The sequence below is a fragment of the Anolis carolinensis genome, chromosome 3 (assembly GCF_035594765.1).
Source record: "Anolis carolinensis isolate JA03-04 chromosome 3, rAnoCar3.1.pri, whole genome shotgun sequence".
Lineage (NCBI taxonomy): Eukaryota > Metazoa > Chordata > Lepidosauria > Squamata > Dactyloidae > Anolis > Anolis carolinensis.
In genome coordinates, this window is record NC_085843.1 from 181224620 (window position 1) to 181247252 (window position 22633).

A 22633-nucleotide genomic window follows, 5' to 3' on the forward strand; every position below is an offset into this window, starting at 1 on the left:
CTTTATCCTTTCACTTTCTGGAATGAAATACCAACTCAGATGCTACATTTACTGGATTTCCTGGGGTAAGTTGTTCTCAGTCAGTTTAGGATACAGGGTATTAATATATCCTTTGAATAAAGAGGGTCTTCAGTTTCTGGGCAACACAGGGAGAGTTACAAATATGTGAATTAACAATCTTTTTGTATTTAGATTTTTCTTCTTACTCTTCAGATTTTAATTGTAAGCTTCTGAAATGTTATTTGTTTGCAGTATGACCCTCATGTTGGTTGGAGATATGTTCTTGGGCTTCATGTTGAAACATAAAATTATGGAAAATAGCAAACTGTTATTTTTATTGGGATAAATGTGGGAAGTATCCAAGAGGAAGGTGTAGCTTGTGCAAAAGTAAATAAGCCAATACCTAATAAGTGAAACCACATATATTGGTTCCATGGATAGGTGAGGTTGTGCTGTATTAAATGCTGCCTAGTGACTGTTTCTCTCCTTACCAGTGGTTTTCCTTCCTTACTTTGAACTGAGAAAGTCCAAGTCACAGATCTACCTCACTCAGTTGAGACTCCTCTGACATGTCAATTTACAGATAAAATGGGATTTCCCAATTTAATGTAAGACTGGATTAGGGACACTTTGTTAGGTATATCCTCCAAATCATTCGTTGGGTTATGTCCTTCAAATTCACAACCCACAGTAACTTTAATCTGTCTGCCCTCTCCTTGTATAAAGTATATCTCTGTTTTTAATATATTTGATATATGTTTGATAACATTCCCATAAGTAGATACTAAAGGAGACAATTTTGTCATTATTAAGGGAAAGATGTAGATTGTATGTTTTTAAAATGGCTTTATTAGCTAGCTTGGGACCCTTCTTGTTTGGAAGTTTAGAAAACTGTAATGGACAGATCTGTTCAAGAAACTGATGGGGAAATATTGGAAACCTTATCTTACCTTGCCTCTCTTGTAAGAATGTGATCTCATGTAAATAAGAATTGTTAAACACAGGAATATTATTTTAAAAAATCCATGGAGCTAAGGTGCTGATGATATTCTGCATTACCGATAAACCCGCCCTCATGTTAAAAAGAAGGTAGGAAAGGAGGAGGACTGCCTTTCTTCTGTTTTGGCAAGGGAACAGTAATGGAGTGGGAGCGTGTCTCACCCCTACTTCTTATCACTGTCTTTACACCAGGTTCCTATTCCAGCAATGGCCCATGTATAAGCCAACCCAGGTTTTGTTGAGGTGTTGTTGTTTTTTTAGCTTATTCATGAGAATATACAGTACCTTCCCTCTTAATTTGTTAACTCACCTAATATATCCATACATGATAACAATGTATCCCCTATTTCCATTCTCTGTTCTAGCTTCTGTCTCTATTCTTTATTTCATTTTCTTTGAAAATTACTTCATTCTCCCAGTATCACCTATCTGCCTTTCTTTATGAAAATCAAGCTTTTGTCCTTCTCCATTTTTTGCCCTCTGTAAACCTATACACTTTTTCCCCCTTGACAGTAGCCTGCAGTGATCAGATGTTAAAAGTCCTTCAAGGACACATTTGGAGAGAGTTAGGGTGTCCATTAAGTAAATGTCAGTTATGAATCTGATTTGAGACTATCCATGTGCCACACAACTTTCAAAAAACTGTAGGCATTATTGAGAAATGTGGGTAGAATTGTGAATTTTACACTTAATGGTCTAGCAGATCACACCCCAGATCAGCTTTGCTTGCTGCTGCTTTGGCTCTGCAGACAAGAAACAATATGATTGAGAAGCCATAGAATAAGTACCTCTTGATGTGTCCCAGTTTTAAAGACATTCATCAGGGAGATGGAAGAGTAAGCAAAACCCATGCAAGCAAACACAAAATGCATTACTGCTGATGCATAGTTTAGGAGGTAAATGATATTGCTTAAGAAGACATCTGTGTTTGTTAAAACTAAAGAAGCCGTACTTAATGTTACCTAATTTGAACTGTAGTCTTTTATGCTTCCACTCGTTCATAGATTGTGTGCATGCAGGGAGAGAATATTATGATTTTGTTTTAATTCAGGGGGGCATGTGTGTGCCTTGCTTTCACTAAGGCAGGTATACGCATGTTTGGAAGACCTCATGATTCCTATCTGTTGCAATAGGGACTCTATATGCCTTTGATAGGACAACAGTTCTCTCTCTCTCTCTCTGAAATTCTTCGTTGAAGCAATTGGGTATCTAAAATGGTGTAAAATTCCTAGTTAACATTTTCTTTTACTCAGTGGTCTCCAGTCTGTAGTTGGAAAACTGTAAAGTTCTTCAAGAGCCCCGGTGGCGAAGTGCTTTAAAGCACTGAGCTGGAGACTGAAAGGTCCCAGGTTCAAACCCCGGGAGCGGCAGGAGCGGCCGCTGTTAGCTCCAGCTTCTGCCAACCTAGCAGTTCGAAAACATGCCAATGTGAGCAGATCAATAGGTACTGCTCTGGTGGGAAGGTAACGGCGCTCCATGCAGTCATGCCGGCCACATGACCTTGGAGGTGTCTACGGACAACGCCAGCTCTTCGGCTTAGAAATGGAGATGAGCACCAACCCCCAGAGTCAGACATGACTGGGACTTAATGTCAGGGGAAACCTTTACCTTTTTAAAGTTCTTCAAATGCTTCTCGTGGTTCCTTCAGATATGCAATTAGTATTGTGAAGTTTGCTTTCCACTTATACTACATCTCCTATATCACAAGATTTGCAAAATGTAGATCTCCAGTGAAGGCTCTTTTAACTATATTATCCTGACTGTGGCGTTTTTTCCTCGGGGAGCCTTTTCTGTTGCTGTTTTGATGCCCTTTCAGAACTATGTAACTATCTCTTCAGACTTTTGAGTCTTTTGATCTGTTTTATTAGCTTAAAGCTATGTTTGGTCCCTGCTATTTGTGGTTTAAAACTGCACTATATTTTTGCTATTTATGAATGTTAGTGTGTTCTATCTTCAGGGCAAGCTGCCCTAAGAACTCAAGTTAGAGTGGGGCCTAAAATGATTAACAAAAATAATAAATTCTAGGGGTATATTCTCAGGGTTGTTGTATGTTTTCCGGGCTGTATGGCTATGTTCCAGAAGTATTCTTTCCTGACATTTCGCCCACATCTATGGCAGGCATCTTCAGAGGTTGTGAGATAATTCTCAGGTTATGAGTGGGGCGTTCCAATAGAACGACCAGGGATATGTACTGATGCTGTGTGGTAAATTGTTCTTCCGAACATCCATAGCAAAGTAAGCAAAATGCAATTGTGTGGTCTGTAGAGAATCTCAGGAACCAGACATTGGCCCAAAGACATGCTGCAATTGCCCACCCCAATCTACAGCTTTTAAGGTGCTTCTTGGTAGACAAGTTGATTTTCTGCAGGAAGAAATTTTTGAAAATGAATGCAGTACCTGAATGTACAAAGGTTTAAAAAATATCTCCCTGCTTCTTTATATTTTGAATGAAGCAAGCAAGCCATGTGTTGTAAAGTGTGTCTAGGTGGAAAAGGGTTGGCTGCAGTTTTGCCCACATGCAGTATGATGTTGGTATGATTCCATATGAGCATAGCATGCTGACTGGATGGGCTGTATGAAGTATGCACCATTTGCTTGCTTGTTAAAATGTTTATATATTGTACTGTAACAGCACTCAGGCAGTGTACAATACATTCACTTTAAACATTTTTAAGCTTGAAGATAATTGAAATAATCTAAAATGTGTTAAGCAATATGATCCTTTAAAACAGTGGTTCTCAACTTGTGAGTCCCCAGGTGTTTTGGTCTATAACTCCCAGAAATCCCAGCCAGTTTACCAACTGTTAGGATTTCTGGGAATTGAAGGCCAAAACATCTGGGGACCCACAGGTTGAGAACCACTGCTTTAAAGCATCAAGATATTTTATTTATGCATTTTTAAACTGCCTTCTGTTTTGTTTTAATAGCATTGTCTATTTAATTATGTTTTAATATATCCATGGTTTTATTTTTACCTTTTAAAAACTAATATTGTAAGTTGCTTTAAATCAAATATACAATTGTAATTTATTTCAGTTGAGAATAAAGACCCTATTGCATGACTTAAGCCTTTTGATTTGACAGTGTTCGTGGCAAGGGAGGTGGTTGCTTGACTTATTAACAAACCTAATTCATCACTGTGTGCATTTCCCTTCAGTGTTGGTTTCTAAGCTTTCAGAGTAATGAAGACTGAAAATGAGCATCCATTTGGTCCTTAAGCTGCACTTTCCTCACTCTCGCTTTATTTGCTGTCATGTTAATTAATGGAAACAATTTTAACTTATAAGAATTAGAAAGGTGGACAGTGCTACAGATATAAGAAATATTGCCTTGCAGAGATTGTGCTCCTTTAGTAGGTTACTATATGTTTCTGTCTACACACATTGGCAAACTGCATTGCACATACTGGTAATCAAAATAATTGTCATTTCTGCTAATATTTTATTAGCTTAATATTTGTGGCTAGACAGGTTAGGTATAGAGCCTTCCATCTTTCTTTTCTTCTTTCCCTCTGTCCTGTTTAACACAAACATACTCAAGACATTGTGGCATTAATTTGGCTTTCTTCCCATTCTGGTTTGATTTACACTTGAGCCACACGTGATAAAGCTCCAGCTGCCAGCAATTAGAGACTTGCCCTCTGGCTTGTTTTGCAGTGAGAAATACCCAGTTCCCAGCATTTTAATGAAAGAACGAGATGCAGTAACTCAGTCTAATCTTAGAGATTTAATGTTTGCATTTACCTAGTAGTTCTAGGACTTCTGAATAACAGTGTCGTCATTTGAAAGCTGAGGAATCTGATGTCTTTTGTTCTTCTATTTGTAAGCTATACAATTTCAAATGTGTTTGCGTAAATGAAAGGCTGAATTCCCATTTGGGCTGAATGCATACATTCAACGCAGATAGAGAAATTATTTTGAGAGTGTATATTTTCTAATGTGTTTTAAATAGAGCATGTATTTTTTGCCTTTGATGCTTGCAAATCACTTGGGATTGAAATCATAATGTTTTATTGGAATTGAGCTCTTTAAATATGAGCCTCATGTAGCTATTTTAAATACGAACATATCCCTCTCTGTCTCCATTCACAAATTGCATCATGTGATACAACCACACATTTGCAGATGTGTGTGATGATCAGAATCAGAAGCAGCTACAGTTACAGTTAGACATTTCTCCTGAAGATGCACTCTGTATCAAATCAACTTTTTCTCTGTGGAAACATCTTCTCATCATGGCCAGCTACATAAATGATCTCTTGGTGGTGTATTGTATATAAGGTTACCAAGGGATCTTTCCATTGTGGAGAGACCTAGAGGAGCGGATAGGTTTTTGTGGTAATCATACCTATAACAAACGCATTGTGGGATTTTAAAAATGCTCCCAACACCCAAAAATCAGCTCGGACTGTTAGATATCAAGTATCACCTCCCATCATGTTGAATTCCAAGTATCTTTTGCTTATTCAGGACTGTTTTACCTAGCATTATGATGTGGGAAGAACCTCAATCCAAAGAAAGTGTTGTAGAAGCATTGGAATCGCTATAGAATGTTCTAACATTGTTCAAATTGAATTTATTCTGTTATCAAAGACTTTCACGGTCGGAATCATTGGGTTGCTGTAAGTTTCCCAGGCTGTATGGCCATGTTCCAGAAGCATTTTCTCCTGATGCTTCCCCAACATCTATGAAAGGCATCACAACAGGTTGTGAGGTATATTGGAAACTAGGCAAGGGAGGTTTATATATCTGTGCAAGATCCAGGGTGGGAGAAAGAACTCTTGTCTGTTGGAGGCAAGTGTGAATGTTGTAATTAATCACCTTGATTAGCATTTAATGGCCTTGCAGCTTCAAGGCCTGGCTTCTTCCTGCCTGGGAGAATCCTTTGTTGGGCAGTGTTAGCTGGCACTGATTGTTTCATGTCTGCAATTCCTCTGTTTTCAGAGTGTTGTTTGCTATTTACTGATTTTAGAGTTTTTTAAATAGTGGTAGCCAGTATTAAAAAGGATGCTTGCTATAGATGTGGGCAGAACATCAGGAGATAATGCTTCTGGAGCATGGCCATGCAGCCTGGAAAATTCACACCAACCTAGACTTTATTGTGTCTTAAGGCTTGCGACACAGTCCTAAGACTTTCTCCTGTCCTTCCCTGTTCAGTTCTTTGTATCATTCTTGTCAACGAATGGCCGTGGTGACTTTTAAACTCAGAATCAGGGCCTTCTTTGATCTGATGATGATATCCATAAAACAGACTTTGGGAAAGTCATTTGAGGAGAAGGCATTTAAAAGGGTGGGGCCATGACAAAGTGGAATCAGGAATTATAGTAATATACAATATGATTGCCAGATATGTGGAATTTATATAAGCAGTTTCACTTATACACTTTGGGCCTTCTGTACAAACTACACCATCTTCTTGGTTCCTCTGTCATTTGTTCAGTTGAAAATAATAGGATTCACTCTTATCTGAGGTTTCACCTATTCACACAAGGTCTAGGAACATATCCCCCATACATATGGGGGTTGTATTATATTGTAAAAGCGCCTCTGCTTTCAAAGCTATTGTGTCAGCTAGGAAATCTGACTCGGGTTTTTGTCTGGTGGGCAAATATTCCTCCATGGCAATGCAAAGTGCTCTTTAATTGATTAAACCAAACCTGAGGGATCACAGCTGAAGCTTGAGCTGCCTCCTGTTGAGAAGGATCATGATTGAGATGATGTGTGCTGATATGATAGATCTGTCATGTGATGCCCTGCACATAGGAATCTTCAGTGAACCTGGCATACATTCAACTCATTCATGGGTTGAAAGCAACCAAAAGTTTGGGAAGACCATCATTTCTTCTCCAGAAAAATATATTGCAACCCACTTGTTTTGTGGTGGATCAGGTTTTATACTTTATGTTAACAACAGTGTGGTCTTGCTAAAGGATCATAGAAACACAAAAGCCCTTTAAAAAAAATAGTGATTTTCTTTTTTCTCTCTCTTTTCTTTTTGCCTGTGGCTTATCTAGTATTATCCACCAAATGAACATAATAGTTTTTGAAAGCTTGTATAATACATGGCCTCTCTTTTTAAGCTTTGAAGAAAATGACTTCTGCAAGTGCATGGCTGGCAAGCAACATTTAGAATGCAGATAAATTGAGCGCAAAATTCTTTGTGTTGCGAAGGTTAGAAGGAAATTTTACATTGAGCAGGAAAGGAGGATTAATCCTGCAGCTCCTAAATTAAATATAAAAAATGCACAGAAATAGTTTCCTTTTGACCCACTATATTTCCATTTGACATTTTCTAATTCATATATCATATCAAATCATTATTATAAAAAATGGAACTTTTTAATGTGTAATGTTTGAACTGTGTTGTTGAAGGCTTTCATGGCCAGAATCACAGGGTTGTTGTGTGTTTTCCGGGCTGTATGACCTCTGAGGATGCCTGCCATAGATGTGGGTGAAAGAAGAGAATATTTCTGGAACATGGCCATACAGCCCGGAAAACACACAATAACCCAATGTTTGAACTGACAAGGAGTAATAGTGGCTGTTGTTTCAATTCCAGAGGTCATATGTGAAAGAAACAGAAATAAAGCTTGGTGATTAGGGAAGATGAAAACATACAAGGACTTCTAAACCATATTTCACCTTTGTATATTGTGTGGTTTTCATAGACTATAGTTTGGTTTGATGTCTGATATCTTGTATAGATTTTATTAATTCCATGAGGGAACATGTGGAGGGGCAGTTGGATGGTTCTTGCTGATCCCTGTCTATTCTGGAGTTTTCTAACTCCACCATAAAACAAACAAACAAGCAAATGAACAGTTTTGACCCCAAATTTTCCAACACCCTCTCAGGGCTGTGGGAGGGCATTTTGCCAGGTTTTTAGACCTTTTATTTCCAAGCTATCAGGAGCTACTTCCCAGTTTACTTCTGGTTTTAAAAGCAGACCTTTCCTGGGCCTAATATGGTATTAGGGTATAAGTCCCAAAGCATGGCAGAAATGACCCCCCAATGCTTCCTAGATAACATTTGGAGCCTAAACAATTGCAGGAGGGGATGCGTGAGGACTCATGGGCCTTGTAGTCCTGTTCCTAGTACTATTGTGACAGACGAAGAGGAAAACATGGGGTTTTCGCCGGTTCAGCAAGAGCCGGAGTCTCTTCACCTGCAGGATGTTGATGTTTGCCCTCAAGAATTCAGCCAAACAGGCCTTGGGCAGAACTCCCCACCGTTTCCCAGAAAAGAATCTTATTCCAGAGAAAGGGGAGTCAGAGAGGCCCAACGGAGGAGTTTACGCTTAGCTGCCAAAGATCAAGCTGATTAGGTCTGCTTCCCTTGGGAAATTCTAAGGAGTCACACATCTGGACAGAGTTGGGTTTCGCTTCCCGTTCTCTAGGGAAAGAGTTCTGTTGGCGGGAAAACGAGACCCAATATAGGTGTTTGGCGCGAGGGTTTCTTTGCGGAGTCAATTGATCAGCTTGAGGAGAGAGATCGTGTGTGGACTTCGTAATCCCAGTTCCTTGCTTCCCGGATCAAGCTTCAAGCCTTGCCCTGTCTCACGGTTTTACCACAGACTCTGTTTCATGCTTCATGTTAGCCTCGTCTTCAGTCACGGATCTAGCCAAGAATCAAGTTTATTTCCAGCCTTGTTGTCAAGCTTCATTGGACTTTAAAGACTCTGTTATTTCCCCACACTATTGCTTGGCAAAGTGTGTGTTTCGGTCAAGTGGATTAAAACTTTGAACTCTAATATCTTATATTGGACAATACATTTCTGGACTATATTTGACCTCATCTGAAAGGTCTGCTTCTGAACTATATTCTTCACTTGTTTTTATTGATTTTATATATTTCTTTAATAAAGATATTAGATAGAGACTGGCCTCTGTGTAAGGTTATTGGTGCTCTGCAGCCAGGGTCCTGACAGGATGGAATTTTCTTTTTGCATTTCTTGGTTTCTGGCATTCATGCAGATACCATATTGATTCTTCTGTACAGAACCTATCAGTGCCTGGAGATACAGGGCAAGATCACGTCTTCCTCCCTTCCCATCACTTTTCTTGATTATTCTCAGGGAAAGTAATCTGTTATAATCACATTTCCTTCCTGGCATAAGAGCTCCAAAGGTAGGACGGTTTTCCAGTTAGGTGTCATGGGAAACTTGCCTTCAAAATATATATAGTTCATAGATGTGTGCTTGTTCCTTGCCCAATAGCATAGCAAAAAAACAGCCAGATTCTTGTGTTTCCCATTATCATTCAGAAATGTTTAAACAGGGAATGCATCAAAGTATCAGCATGCATGATTAACCTGAGATGTTACCCACTTATGAACTGCACAATGCCTATGGTAGAAACCTTCATTTCAAAGCACGGACGTGGGCTGCTGTTAACCTAAAGATTCCTGCTGAGGCTTTAGACAGTGCAGAAGAACTATACAAACAACAAACGATCTCAGGGCCCTTTAAAGATTAATAATTTATATTCTCATAAACTTTTGGAGACACCAGTTTATTCTGTCAGAATTTAGGCCCAGTTTGTAGTTATGTTATGAATTCAATAGTATGGCAAAGGATGAGTATAATGGGAAGGAAATGCAAAAAGGATGGGTAGCTGTTAATCTTCACTGTGACACGTCAACTGTTACAGGCAGTCCCCAAGTTAAAAACAAGATAGGTTCTGTAGATTTGTTCTTAAGTTGGATTTGCATGTAAGTCAGAGCAGGTACACTTTTAAGTGTAACTCCAGCCACACACACACACACACACACACACAAACTTTGGATAGCATAGGGAAGGGTTAACACCTCCTGGTATTTGCTTTGCTGTCTGTGCCCCGTTCAGAAGATTTCACCTCACTTTCTGTCACTGTGATAATTGGATTTTGAAAAAAATGGCATGTTGTGAAAACAAGGATTGGTGATAAAGCTTCAGTGGAAACACTTTTCCCGATGATAAGTCTTTCAGGAGTGAATTTCCCTTCCAAGGGGTAGATTTCTCTTACTTCCTGTTGTCTCACCCCCATTCTAAACATTGAGTTTGTAAGTTGGATGTTTGTAACTCAGGGACTGCCTGTATTCAAAGCTGATAAATCCACCCAGAAAATTATGGAAAAACAGATAAATCCATATCAGATAAAGAGTCCCTCCCCAGTGTTGATAAAGGTCAGTATAATATTTGTCAGTTGGCTACAACTATTTTTTTTTCTTTTGTAGAAGCTCTCCAGAGTTTGACAGCTGATGGCTTATGGATCGGCACAGGTCCATCAATTATCACTTTGAATAGCACTACACTGGCAGATGATTTACAGAGAGACATCCATGCTTAGTCTTTATTTTTTTTAAAAAAGGAGTGGAAGAGTCCTGTCATTTTTGTGACTAACAGATTAATTTCCACATTTGCTTACTTTTCAGATGAATTAATGGAGCACAATATTTAGGCATCAGATATGTACGTACAGTTATTTAGTTGAGAGAGAGAGAGAGAGGGAGAGAGAGCTAGCTAGTTGTAAACCAGTCACTGGACTGGTTTATATAAAACATTGGCATCTGTGAGCTAATACACAGGCCTGAGAATCTGTTGATGGTATTTTCTTGTCGGGGATGTTCTGTTGAAGGCGGACTCTTTCTAAAGAAGTGTTTCTGTGCTTATGTAATGAGCTATAATGAATGCCAGCATAAGTGTGTTAATAAACCATTGTCTCCCTTCAAACGTGCTAATAAACTAGAATTTGTGAATGAATCCACAAATCCAGCTGTCTCCCTTTCAGTCTTGCTATGACGTTCCTTTGAACTGTAGCAGCCACTGTGAGATCAGTGACTGGAATGTCTTGGGAGACTGAAGCATCCTGACACTTTTTTGTGTGTACTGCCATTTCTTATGCCAGATTTGTCTCTGTTTATTATCTTGGGCAGAGATTGTCCTGACTGTCTGATGTAGACTGTTGTTGGCAGTGGATGTGGTGTATCATATTAGAAGATTAGCAAGTAAATGAATCTACAGTGTTGTGGAAGATTGTGTAAGGATCTCGGTGTTGCCAGAATAGATGTGGGAACACAGTTGGCATCTGGATTTGTAGGGACCTTTTTTGAGGGCAAGGGGTCCTCGTATAAGACTGCCATGCAGAGTTTGTTAGGGTTCATTGTTATTATCTTGAAGGAGTCATAATATGTTGTCGATGTGTTTGAATATTCTTAACTGGGAACTATAGATGACAACAGTCAGCATTCCGTATTCATGGATTCTGTATCAACAGATTCAACAATTCATGGTTTAAAAATGAGTGGGTGGGTGGGTGGGATTTCTAACAAATGAACCTTCATTTTGCCATTTTATTTAAGAAAAACATTTTTATTGATAAATCAATTCAGTTAACAAACTTTAACAAAGTCTTATCTCAATATACATTGTTCCACTTTAATTGATGCTTCATATATTTCTTGGATGTGTATCATTCATTTCCCATGCCCTCTTCATTTTATCATTTTAATACACCACTGTATGAACTGGGACATGAACATCCAAAAAAGTGGTTGCCACAGTTTGTCTAAGAACCAAACCACAGCAGATACCAAGGGCCCAGTTGCGCTTTGGCATTTTCCTGTTGATGCCAGTCTCTTAATACAGTGTTTCAAGATATTTGCCTTGCTTTGCCAAGTTTCACCTCTTTAAGTTGGCCCTGTGGTTGGAGAAATGCCTTTTATGAATCAATGAATTCTAAAATCTTGTGCAGTTGTATCAATGAGTTTAGCTGTAGAGATAGATTTTGAGATATGCCTTGGTACAAGGTTTAAGTATGAAAATATGTGTAGTGATCTGACAGTTTCCAATATCACAAGTTGTTGAATTTGAACTCCCTTAACCCTGACCAGCACCACCAACATTGAGGAATGCTAGGAATTGCAGTTTGAGAACATCTAGAGGGCTCCTAAGATGTAACATGATGCTTAAGCATCCATTATGTAGTTGTCCAGCTGCATTGAGAAATTAAGCTTGTTTTGTGGACTGTTCTGTTGAGGATGGGGTGGGGCTTGTTGAAATTCTGCTGGAAAGTTGCAAGTGATTCCTTTGTGTTAGACAAGACAACAATAATGTGTCAAAATGTATCTCAGGTAGAGGATCCGAGAAAGCATTGTTTCCAGTCATCCATGTATTTGTTTGCATATTATGCCATCATGTAAATTCTCATAATAGTATCCAGAAGACACATGTTATCCCCAAATATAAAAGAGAATCAGATGAAAAGGAAGTGCAAAAAAAATTCACATGGAGAAAATAAACAAATGATCAGAAAAATAAAAGTTGGGGAGGGGTAATAAATGTAAAGATGGGCTGATGAATATATGTAGTGTGATAGGGTTTTGTTTTGTTTTGTTTTAAAAAATGAATCCACCATTAATGAGTGACCTGGAGATAGAATGTTCTCCCTATAGGTTTTTAATATTGCCTTTTTGATACCAGATTTGTCTTGTTTCCGTCTTTTGCACAAAAACAAGCCCATTCCTCTTGAACTGCAGTGTCACAGAAGCAGCACAAAACCCTGCCATGACCTTTCATAAAATCTTTTTGGTTTGTTTGTCCCAGAGGCATTGTAAAGAAATGCTGGAATAAACAGCCTTGCCAGGATTTAAAACTCACCAGAGAATGTATAGTTGAAGATTTTTCAAAATTTGCAAGTTCTAGAAATGCTACTGCAGCTTTAGTTCGTCTGTTGTAAAAAGATGTGTTCCTTTGGTTGTCAATGGCCGCAACAAGTGTAATTTTTTTTTTAAAAAAAAAATCTTCTGAAACAGGATTGTTTTTTGGGACTGAATTTCTGTGGGCTGCATGCCAACGGTAGGTGGGTGGAACCAAAAGAATACTGGGTTTTCATGAGCACATTTGTCTTCTTTTCATAAATATACACATCCACAAACTCACAAAATGCCTCCATTCTATGATAGGGGTAGAAAATCCCTCCTGCTCAAGCCAAATTTTCATCGGGTAAAGCCTTTCTTTCCCACTTACATCCTCCCAGAGCAGGGGCTCTCAAACTTTTAAAGCTGAGGGCTGGTTCACTGTCCCCCAGACTGTTGGGGGGCTGGACTACAGCTTTTTAAAAAAATAAACAACGTGTACACTCCACATATCTTATTTGTGTGCAAAAAAAACATGAAAGAACAATACAATATTTAAAACGAAGAAGAATTTTAACTAACTTAATCTTACCAGTATTTCACTGGAAAGTGTTCATCTGCTTTTGACTGATGAGATGGTTAAGTTAATTAGGATTGTTGTTGTTGTTGTTGTTGTTGTGTGCCTTCAAGGCGTTTCTGTGTTAGGGCGACCCTAAGTCTAAAGTTTAGGGCAGGGACCGGGTAAATGACTTTGGAGGGCTGCATCTGGCATATGGGCCTTACATTGGGGACCCCTGTCACAGAGAAAAAGCTAGGAAGGGGAATCCTTTTCACACCCTCTCTGCTGCCTTCTGGTGGTGCAAAAAGGGGGAGCTGTGAGCCAATTAGGGTGACTATAAGAGTTACAACTGGGGCTCCATCTACACTGCCATATAATGCAAGTTGAAACTGCATTATATGGTCAGTGTAGATTCATATAATGCAATTCGGTGTAGTTAAACTGCATTGTACAAGTCTACACTCACCATATAATGCAGTTATGGCAGTATAGATGGGGCCTGGGTTGCCATTACTCACTTCTAGTTCTAAAGTTTACTGTAAAGATCAAGGAATGCCCCTTCTATAGTGGGACTGAGTGTAGTGTTTTCCAGATGGTTTCTCGTCCAAGATTGTTGAGATGAACCTAAGGCCTGCTTAGGCTCATCAAGATGGCTTCATCATATACCTCGAAATAATACATTGGGTCTTGAGATGAAGTTTTTTGTGTGTCAGGAGTGACCTGAGAAACTGCAAGTCACTTCTGGTGTCAGAGAATTGGCCATCTGCAAGGACATTGCCCAGGGGACGTCCGATGTTTGATATTTTACCATCCTTCTCTCATGTCCAGCTGACAGAGGGAGCTCACCCGCTCTGCCCAGATTCAAATTGCTGGCCTGTCGATCAGCAGTCCTGCAGGCACAAGGGTTTAACCCATTGCGCCACTAGAGATGAAGTAGACATTTTTATGCTGAAATTCTCCCAAAGCTGATATGGTACTTTATAACATTTGCTGTAAAAAATGGTATATAGACAATACAGTTTAGACAGTATTTATTTATTTATTTACAGTATTTATATTCCGCCCTAATAATAATAATAATAATAATAATAATAATAATAATAATAATAATAATAAATTTATTCTTATATCCCGCCCCCATCTCCCCGAGGGGACTCGGGGCGGCTCACAACAATAATAAAAACAGTGACAAATTACACATTGTAAAATCAAACATGAAAAGCAGTCATACAATCAATACATACATCACATGTTAAAAACAAGGAGATAAAACAGTTCTAGGGCGAAATAGATGGCTTCTGTAACTTCGTGGCAGAAGTACTCAGCAAGGTATCAATAATCATGGCAGAACACTCTCTAATTAAATTAAATGGGCAGACAAATCAACCCCCAAAAATTAGTCGTCAAAGGCCTTCTGGAAAAGCCAGGTTTTAAGGCTTTTTCGAAAGGCAAGGAGGGTGGGGGCCTGTCTAATCTCCCTCGGGAGTGAGTTCCAGAGGCGGGGGGCCACAGCGGAGAAGGCCCTCTCTCTCGTCCCCACCAGCCGCAACTGCGAAGGTGGTGGGAGCGAGAGGAGGGCCTCCCCCGAAGAGCGAAGAGATCGTGCAGGTTCATAGGGGGAGATGCGGTCTCTAAGGTAGGGGGTCCCAAACCGTTTAGGGCTTTGTAGGTGATAACCTGCACCTTGAATTGGGCCCGGAAAACAAGTCCCCGAAGGGGACTCAGGGCGGATCACATTATATACATATAGGACAAACAGACAGAGACAGACCCAGAGACATAATTATATTAGGTTTTATGTTGGGATTTTTGGGTCCTTCACATATCACGATCTGCTGTTGTTAGACTGGATGAGCAAATTAGTATGAGTTTTCCCCGCTTGGAAAACAGCAAGTGGTTATTGGGCAGCAGGTATCCAGGGAAGTCATGCACCCTGTGCAAATGACTATATTGTTTATTTAAGGGTGGATGCATGCCAGTTTTTCCAAACTCAGAAAAGTTTTCTTTAGGGGGAAAATATCCCCATCCCTTGTAGTAAGAATCAATATAAAACTGTGTGTAATGGTCGTGTACAATTTATTTTCACATAGGACACTATTGGCCCTTACTGATGTACCAGATTATATAACAACTACTGACTGTATAAATCCTGCTGAGACAGCCACCCTTTTGTAGCTTTGGGAAAAGTTCTCTTTCCAGAACCAAGATCAGATTTTAGACTGACAGTTGCTGCTATGTGGCTACAGTCTTCAAACAAAGCACTAATGATGGATGTTGTACAGTTGCAATTATGTTGTGTGTGATAAATCCAGTTTTTCACAAGATGTCTAGTATACCCATCTTATGGTTTGGGAAGAGAGCATATCTTAGCTGTGAAAAGAAAGGTTCTGGGCAAACCTTTGTGTTTTTCTCAATTTTTCAAGAAAGGATTCACTCCCCAATCTCCAATGCCAGCTCTATTACCCCTACCCTATTTGTTTTTTCTTCATGGAGTCTGTGAAATCCCACATATGGGTCAAGTTCTGAGCCTGCACAGCTTTTCAGAATCTTCTAGATCTTAAAATGAAACATTTTGGTGGAGGCCCCGCCCATGCTCCCCAGTAGTATAAATGCCCGTGGGCGGGGACTACACCTTAGTTCCTTTTTCCATGCTCCAGCAGCAGCTTTAGGAATGATCTTGACTACTCTTTTAGACCGTGGTGCTGCTCCCTCCTCCGGAGGAGCCTGCCAACATTGATCCAAGCCTCCCCAGCAACAGCAGAGCTTGAGGTCCAAGTGGAGATAGGGGCAGAAGCCCCTTCTCTTACTCCTGAAATGGGGCAACAACAACAGAAACCGAGCATGAAGGTCCCTCAGCACTGGGTTCCCTCCAAGCCCCGATTGCCACTACATCGGCGCTGGGGAAAGACTCGGAGCAGGGAACCCGAGGCCGCCCCTGTGAAAGAGGCTCTTATCACACCGGCGCCGCTCACCTTCGATCTCTTCATGGACCTCCTGGTGCCGAAGCCCATCGGTTTCTCAGGCTACTTTGCAAGCCCTGGATCCCTCCAGCTTATTTTTATGATTATGGGCACTATAAGTATGCCCCTCCTCCTCCCGTTTCAGCTTCTGCTGCCATCTTGACTGCTGCGGAGAGGCGGGACCGTACAGATGTTACGCCCCCACACCGCTGACACAGAATCCCGCCCCCTCCAGCATGCCCTTCCCTCGCTCAACTCTGACTGTGGGGCAAAAACATGCCCAGCCAGCCACATCAAACCCAGCAGTGCACTCGGGGGGCCTGGAAGACGGCCTCGGCACCTCCTCGGTACTGAGGCCTGCGGCACAGACTCCAACACCACCTGTACTCACAGAGGGGCGGATATCGATCCCGAGGATGCAGAAGACCACTCTGCAATCTTCTCGGATGGAGAGGAGCTCGTCTCTCCCACGGAGCTTCCATCGGATCCTGACCCTTCCTTATCCAAAAAGGCAAAAGGGTAGAAAAATAGAAAAGCTCAACTAGCAGGAACACGGGATAGAGGAATATCCTGTAGCCATTTACCTTTCCCCAGCCCCTAAGTTGACAGACAAGGGAGTGGCAGACCACACCTAGAGGACCTACTATTTGTAAAATTTGGGGAAATGTTGAATCTCTTTGTTTGTATGGGAGCATGTTTTCCTGTTTTTAAAGAGAAAAATGAGCATTCTTGTACAGAAATGGGAAAAAATAGATTATTCCTTAACCCATTGAAAGTAGCCTTGCATAGAATGCATTATGGATAATTTCACTTATATAAAAATAATATGTTTGATATATTAAAAGTGTAGACTGTTTCCCAGGAAAAATTGAAAATTGAATATATTTTCCATCTCCCCTCCTCTCAAATGGAGTACATGGTTCTGTATTGTAAGGAACCTCTGAAATAATTAAAAATCTCATTATTTTTTTTTACTGGTTTATGCGGAGGTGATAAAAATCCAAACCAAAGTAATAAAATAGAAAAAAACTCCCATTAGCAAAACAAACAAAATTGTTTTGTATCCTCTAGTCCTCCTTCATGTCAAGCAGACACAGCGAATTCGTTCCCATAAAAAAGAGGGGAAACCCAAAAAATGCAATGATGTGAGATATTGCATATCATCCTACGTAGAAGTTTTCATATTACATAAGCTTCAGAATTAAATTTGGATAGTAGGTGTGGTGAAATATATAATTCTTATCCTAACATTTCCTCCAGCATTCCACAAAAAAGAAAATTCTGTAATTAGTGTCCCCAATATTAAAAAAAAAAACATAAAGAAACTCAGAAAATCGCAAACTTTTCCCCACTTTTTCCCCTGGGCTTTCGTATTTTTACTTCCCCTGGTCATGAAGCTATAATCCTGGTCCAAGAATTCCTGCTTTCTCCAGTTTTGAAATTTGTGCATATATATGTGTTTCGATTTTTATAGCAGACTTTTTTGACAGTTTGCAGACTTGTCCTTCTAGCAGAGCTTAGATGCTGACACGCTTTCCATTCAGTGTTGGTTTATGGTTGTATCATTTGGTATAGGCCAGAGTCACTTTCTTCCCTATTTCTTGATGCACGTAGCATTATTGACTAGAAGCAACATGCCTGACAGCGCCTGCAACTAAAAGAAAATACAGTGATACCTTGAGTTAAGAGTTTTCTTTGTTCCGTGACTGAACTCTTAGCTCTCATCTCCAAGCAAAATTTCCCACTGAAATCCTATTAATCCATTCTGGCGTGCTTCGCCCCATTTTTGTTATGTGTTTTTAAATAGGAAAATTTACTTTATAGATAACAAATAATGTATAAAATTAATAATACATAATGAAAGAAGAATGTAAAGGAATAAACTGGATTTATTACATTTACAATATGCATTTTTTCTTCAAGATCAGACTTAATCTTTTTCTTCACTGACATTTGCCTTTTTTGCCACATTTTCCTTGTTAGATAACATTCAAAATATTAGACTATTATGAAAATTGGTAAGGGAAAATGTTCGGAGATAGACAGTGTTTGATTCCATCCAGCCACTGTAGCAAGGAAGCACATTCCAGGCAACAAAATGTGTATTGGACAGTGTAACAGCAAGGCAAAACCTGCACATTCACATGCAACAATGACAAAACGAAAGATCAACTTTAAAATGGTAGAAGCACAAAGTTGTGGCAAAGAAGCACAAAGCAAAGAGGCAGAACCATCATTTTTGTCATACTGTCGTCATTCCAGCCTCCCTCCCTCCCTCTCTTCATGAAGCCAAACATACCAGGAATAAAAATCACACAAAATCAACTAACCCAAAGTTAGTTAAAGAAAACAAGAGCAAAACTGTCAGCAATCTCCCAAAGTGGACAAGAGCTCGAGGCACAGAGGCTGCTCCTTTGAAGCCCTAAAGCCCTGTACTCTCGCATTAGTCCATAGTTCAAAACGCTGCTCGCATGTCAAAGTAAAATGAGGCCAAGTGTCAGTTCATAACTTAAAATGCTCTTAAGTAGGGAAGCTCGTAAATTGAGGTTCCACTGTAATTGAATTGATGCAGTGCTACCCACAGCTACACTGTTTAGTGGTAGACTATGCCCACTAAATAATGTGATTGATAATGTGAAGTTGTGTCTATTTGTAAAATCCGTTTGGATTTTTTGAAATGAATTTAAAAAATGAAGTCCCCATCACAGATTGTAGCAGTCTAGCAGACTGCTCATTATGTTTATTTGACATGCAGAAATATTCAAAGTCTTTCTCTCATTAAAGGACAACTGGCCCTATGAAATGCTGCCCTGAAACTCTCTTAAGGCCCTTCCAGACAGGACCTATATCCCAGGATCTGATCACAGATTTTCTGCTTTAAACTGGATTATATCAGTCCACTGCTGCTCAGTCGCATAGTCGTTTCTGACTCTTCGTGACCTCATGGACCAGTCCACGCCAGAGCTCCCTGTCGGCCGTCTCCGCCCCCAGTTCCTTCAAGGTCAACCCAGTCACTTCAAGAATACCGTCCATCCATCTCGCCCTTGGTCGGCCTCCCTTCCTTTTTCCTTCCATTTTCCCCAGCATCACGATCTTTTCCAAGCTTTCCTGTTTTCTCATGATGTGGCCAAAATACTTCAACTTTGCCTCTAATATCCTTCCCTCCAGTGAGCAGCCGGGCATTATTTCCTGGATGATGGACTGGTTGGATCTTCTTGCGGTCCAAGGCACTCTCAGGATTTTCCTCCAGCACCAGAGTTCAAAAGCGTCTATCTTCCTTCGCTCAGCCTTCCTTATGGTCCAGCTCTCGCATCCATAGGTTACTATAGAGAATATCATTGCTTTGACTATGCGGACCTTCGTTGTCAGTGTGATGTCTCTGCTTTTCACTATTTTATCAAGGTTGGCCATTGCTCTCCTCCCAAGAAGTAAATGTCTTCTGATTTCCTGGCTGCAGTCTGCATCTGCAGTGATCTTCACGCCTAGAAATATAAAGTTTGTCACTGCCTCCACGTTTTCTCCTTCCATTTGCCAGTTATCAATAGGTGTAGTTACCATGATCTTGGTTTTCTTGGTGTTTAACTGCAACCCAGCTTTTGCACTTTCTTCTTTCACCTTGGTGATAAGGCTCCTCAGCTCTTCCTCACTTTCGGCCATCAGAGCGGTATCATCTGCATACCTAATATTGTTAATGTTACTTCCAGCAACTTTAACTCCGGCCTTGGAATCGTCAAGCCCTGCAAGTCGCATGATGTGTTCTGCATACAAGTTGAATAGGGAGGGTGAAAGTATGCAGCCCTGCCGTACTCTTTTCCCAATCTTGAACCAGTCTGTTGTTGTCCACACAGCCAGATCATCTGGGGCAAACAAAATATCTGGGATCAGATCGTGGGATATAGGGCCTATCTGGAAGGGCCCTAACTTCTCAGAGCAGCAAGAACCCGAAACATCGTTTTCTTAGAATGGTTCTTGAAGGAAAAGAGCAGTAAAATATCAATACAAAAATGGCACATGTGTCATACTAAATTTTGCATTTGTGAATGAACATTGCTATTGCACAGATTTTGCCTTGATAATCACAGCTTGTTGAGAGAGAAAGAAAGAGATCATTGTGAATTTTACTAGTTCTGACAAATATGGCAACACATACTTGTAAAGCAAGAGAACAAAAATGTGGCATGCCCATGTGATGGTCCAGCTACTTGGGCAGTTTTTTCTAGTGATGTGAAAAGGGAATGAGGTCCTTAAAAACTGAATCATTTCTCATTTGTAGCAAATTTTTCCTTTTCTCCAAAGCAAATGGGAACCTTGCCACTTTCACTTCAGTTTGGTGTAAGTAAACATGTCTTACTGCCCTCTTGTCCTTTGTCAGGAGGGATGAGGGGAGCTATTTCCTGTTGAGAAATTTGAGTATTTGCAGAGGGAGTGCAAAAAACAACAACAAAAAACACCAGAGTTTAATTTGAGAATGGATATTCCTAACAACCAGTTAGGAAGATTTGTTTACTCATACTTTTCTTCAGAAGACACAATGAAAAATACATAGGAAAATAGTGGTATCTTTTTAAACATTCTGACAAGTTGTAGATAGTGAAACAAACTATTATTTGTTGCACAGAATTCGGTTCTTTATCACTGAAATCAACAAAACTAATTGATTAAGCATCTGCCTATACGTTGTGTTTGTATGCCTTTAAGCCACCTGTCAAATTATGGTGACCCTGTGAATTTCGTAAGATGTTTTTTGACAAGGAATACTCAGAGGTAGTTTGCCTCTTCTGTTCCCTAAAATATACATTACACAACTAAATGTGTCTTGAGTATAAACATCCAGTATGGATAAAATTTGTTCTTTTACAATATTGACCAACACATTTTGGTGCCTCAAATGTTAGATCTGTTGGTTCTAAAGATGGCACCAATTTCCCCCTATCAGATTTTGTATTTGAGATACCAAACATATGTCATCTACAAGTTCTTCATCTGCTCATCCTTAGAAAATCATGATAGCCATCTCTAAGAAACTAGAGCTGATGCAGTCTTTCCAATCCAATTTTCTGAATCAGCACTCCAAATAACCCTAGGAACAATCTTAAAAACCAAAACACAAAGACGGGGCGGGGGGGGGGGGGGGGGACTGTGTTATATTTTGGTACACGATCTACAAAAATTGGAGTATAATTTCACTGTTTCACATGTTCTTATTAATAAATTGTAAAATCATTGGTCAGAATGTTGAGCATGTATACTAAAGACACTGGGTGGGCACCACTAGGATAAGAAGTGTGTCGTCAATTGGAGATTCAGTGATGGTTTTTGGTAGGATCTTCAAAGTTAGGTATGTGCAGATCTTTATGTGGAGGTGGCAAGAGTTAATACTTTTTAAACCTTTTGATCTGCAAATACAAGTTCCTCAGAAAATGTATTAAAATAAGACCTGTTCCTTAGTCTTTGACATTTCAGCAATTTTTTCTGTTTTGACTTCTTTCAGAAGTTTCATTAAAGGGCTCTGTGGCCATGTTCCAGTAGCATTCTCTTCTAACATTTTGCCTGCATCTGTGGCTGGCATATTTAGCCACAGATCCAGGTGAAACGTTAGGAGAGAATGTTTCTGAAACCTGGCCATACAGCCCGAAGAATTCATAGCAGCCCAATGATTCCAGCCATGAAAGCCTTCAACAAAACAGTTTCATTAAAATTGATAATGGGAGGTATAGCTGTCATTATGTTACAGAAGGGGTTGCCATTTTGAAATCAGTTTTCATTTGCTGAAAAATTAAAGTTAAAGCCACCTGTTAGCTCCTTGACTAGGGGCCTGTTTCAGTTCTACTGGAATGACAAGGGAGGAGGAAGCTAAGGTTCAGTCAACTTGATCAGTCTTTTGGTGAAATTGGCTAGAAAGAGAAGAAGGCATCTGCTGAATACATAAGGTTAAAATAACTTCTGTTTCTTTTTACTAAGGTCTTTTCTTTTTGCCTTCTCAGGACCAATTAAGTGAGAGGGGAATTTGACTCGGCTTCATTCTGAATAATTCTGCTTCATTCTTGCTTGTTGGCATGTGATCAGTTACAGCAATTGCCTCATTTGGTATTTCTGTTGAAGACTTGGTGAAACTTTTAAGTAATCTTGCAATGGACACAATACTCGGTCCCGTCTTTGTTCCAGATATTTACTCTGACCGGTTCTGTTGACATCTTTTTCTGAGCGTCAGCTTATGTTTAACGAGACAGAAGGAAAGAAGACCTTACATTTGATTGCTTTCAGATTTGTGTATTAATCTCTTCCCTTATGTCTCCAAACTGTCATCTCTCTGCTGCCAGTTGATCTCCCATAAGCGTTTTCCTTTTTTTAAAATTTTGTGGCACCAGCTGGTTTGTGCTGAAGTCTGCCAACATTGAACTGCCTGCTGCCTGTGGCTGTGATTTGGCAGCTTAAATGAGAAAAGAGAAACGTTTTTAATGGTTGGAATTACATTTCTAGTCTGTGGGTCATTTCAGGCAGCA

At 39.9% G+C, this 22633-nt stretch overlaps 1 protein-coding gene and 1 long non-coding RNA gene across 6 annotated transcripts in view; one reads left to right on the forward strand and one right to left on the reverse strand.

The window, feature by feature from the left end:
• dlg5 (discs large MAGUK scaffold protein 5) overlaps positions 1–22633 on the forward strand; it is a 147046-nt gene that overhangs the window by 33237 nt on the left and 91176 nt on the right. The window lies entirely within an intron of this gene.
• On the reverse strand, positions 13867–17780 carry LOC134297682 (uncharacterized). Its single transcript, XR_010004517.1, has 4 exons — positions 16522–17780; positions 16143–16296; positions 15803–15979; positions 13867–14160 (listed from the first exon to the last, which is right to left on the reverse strand). It is a non-coding gene; the product is annotated as an uncharacterized LOC134297682 (long non-coding RNA).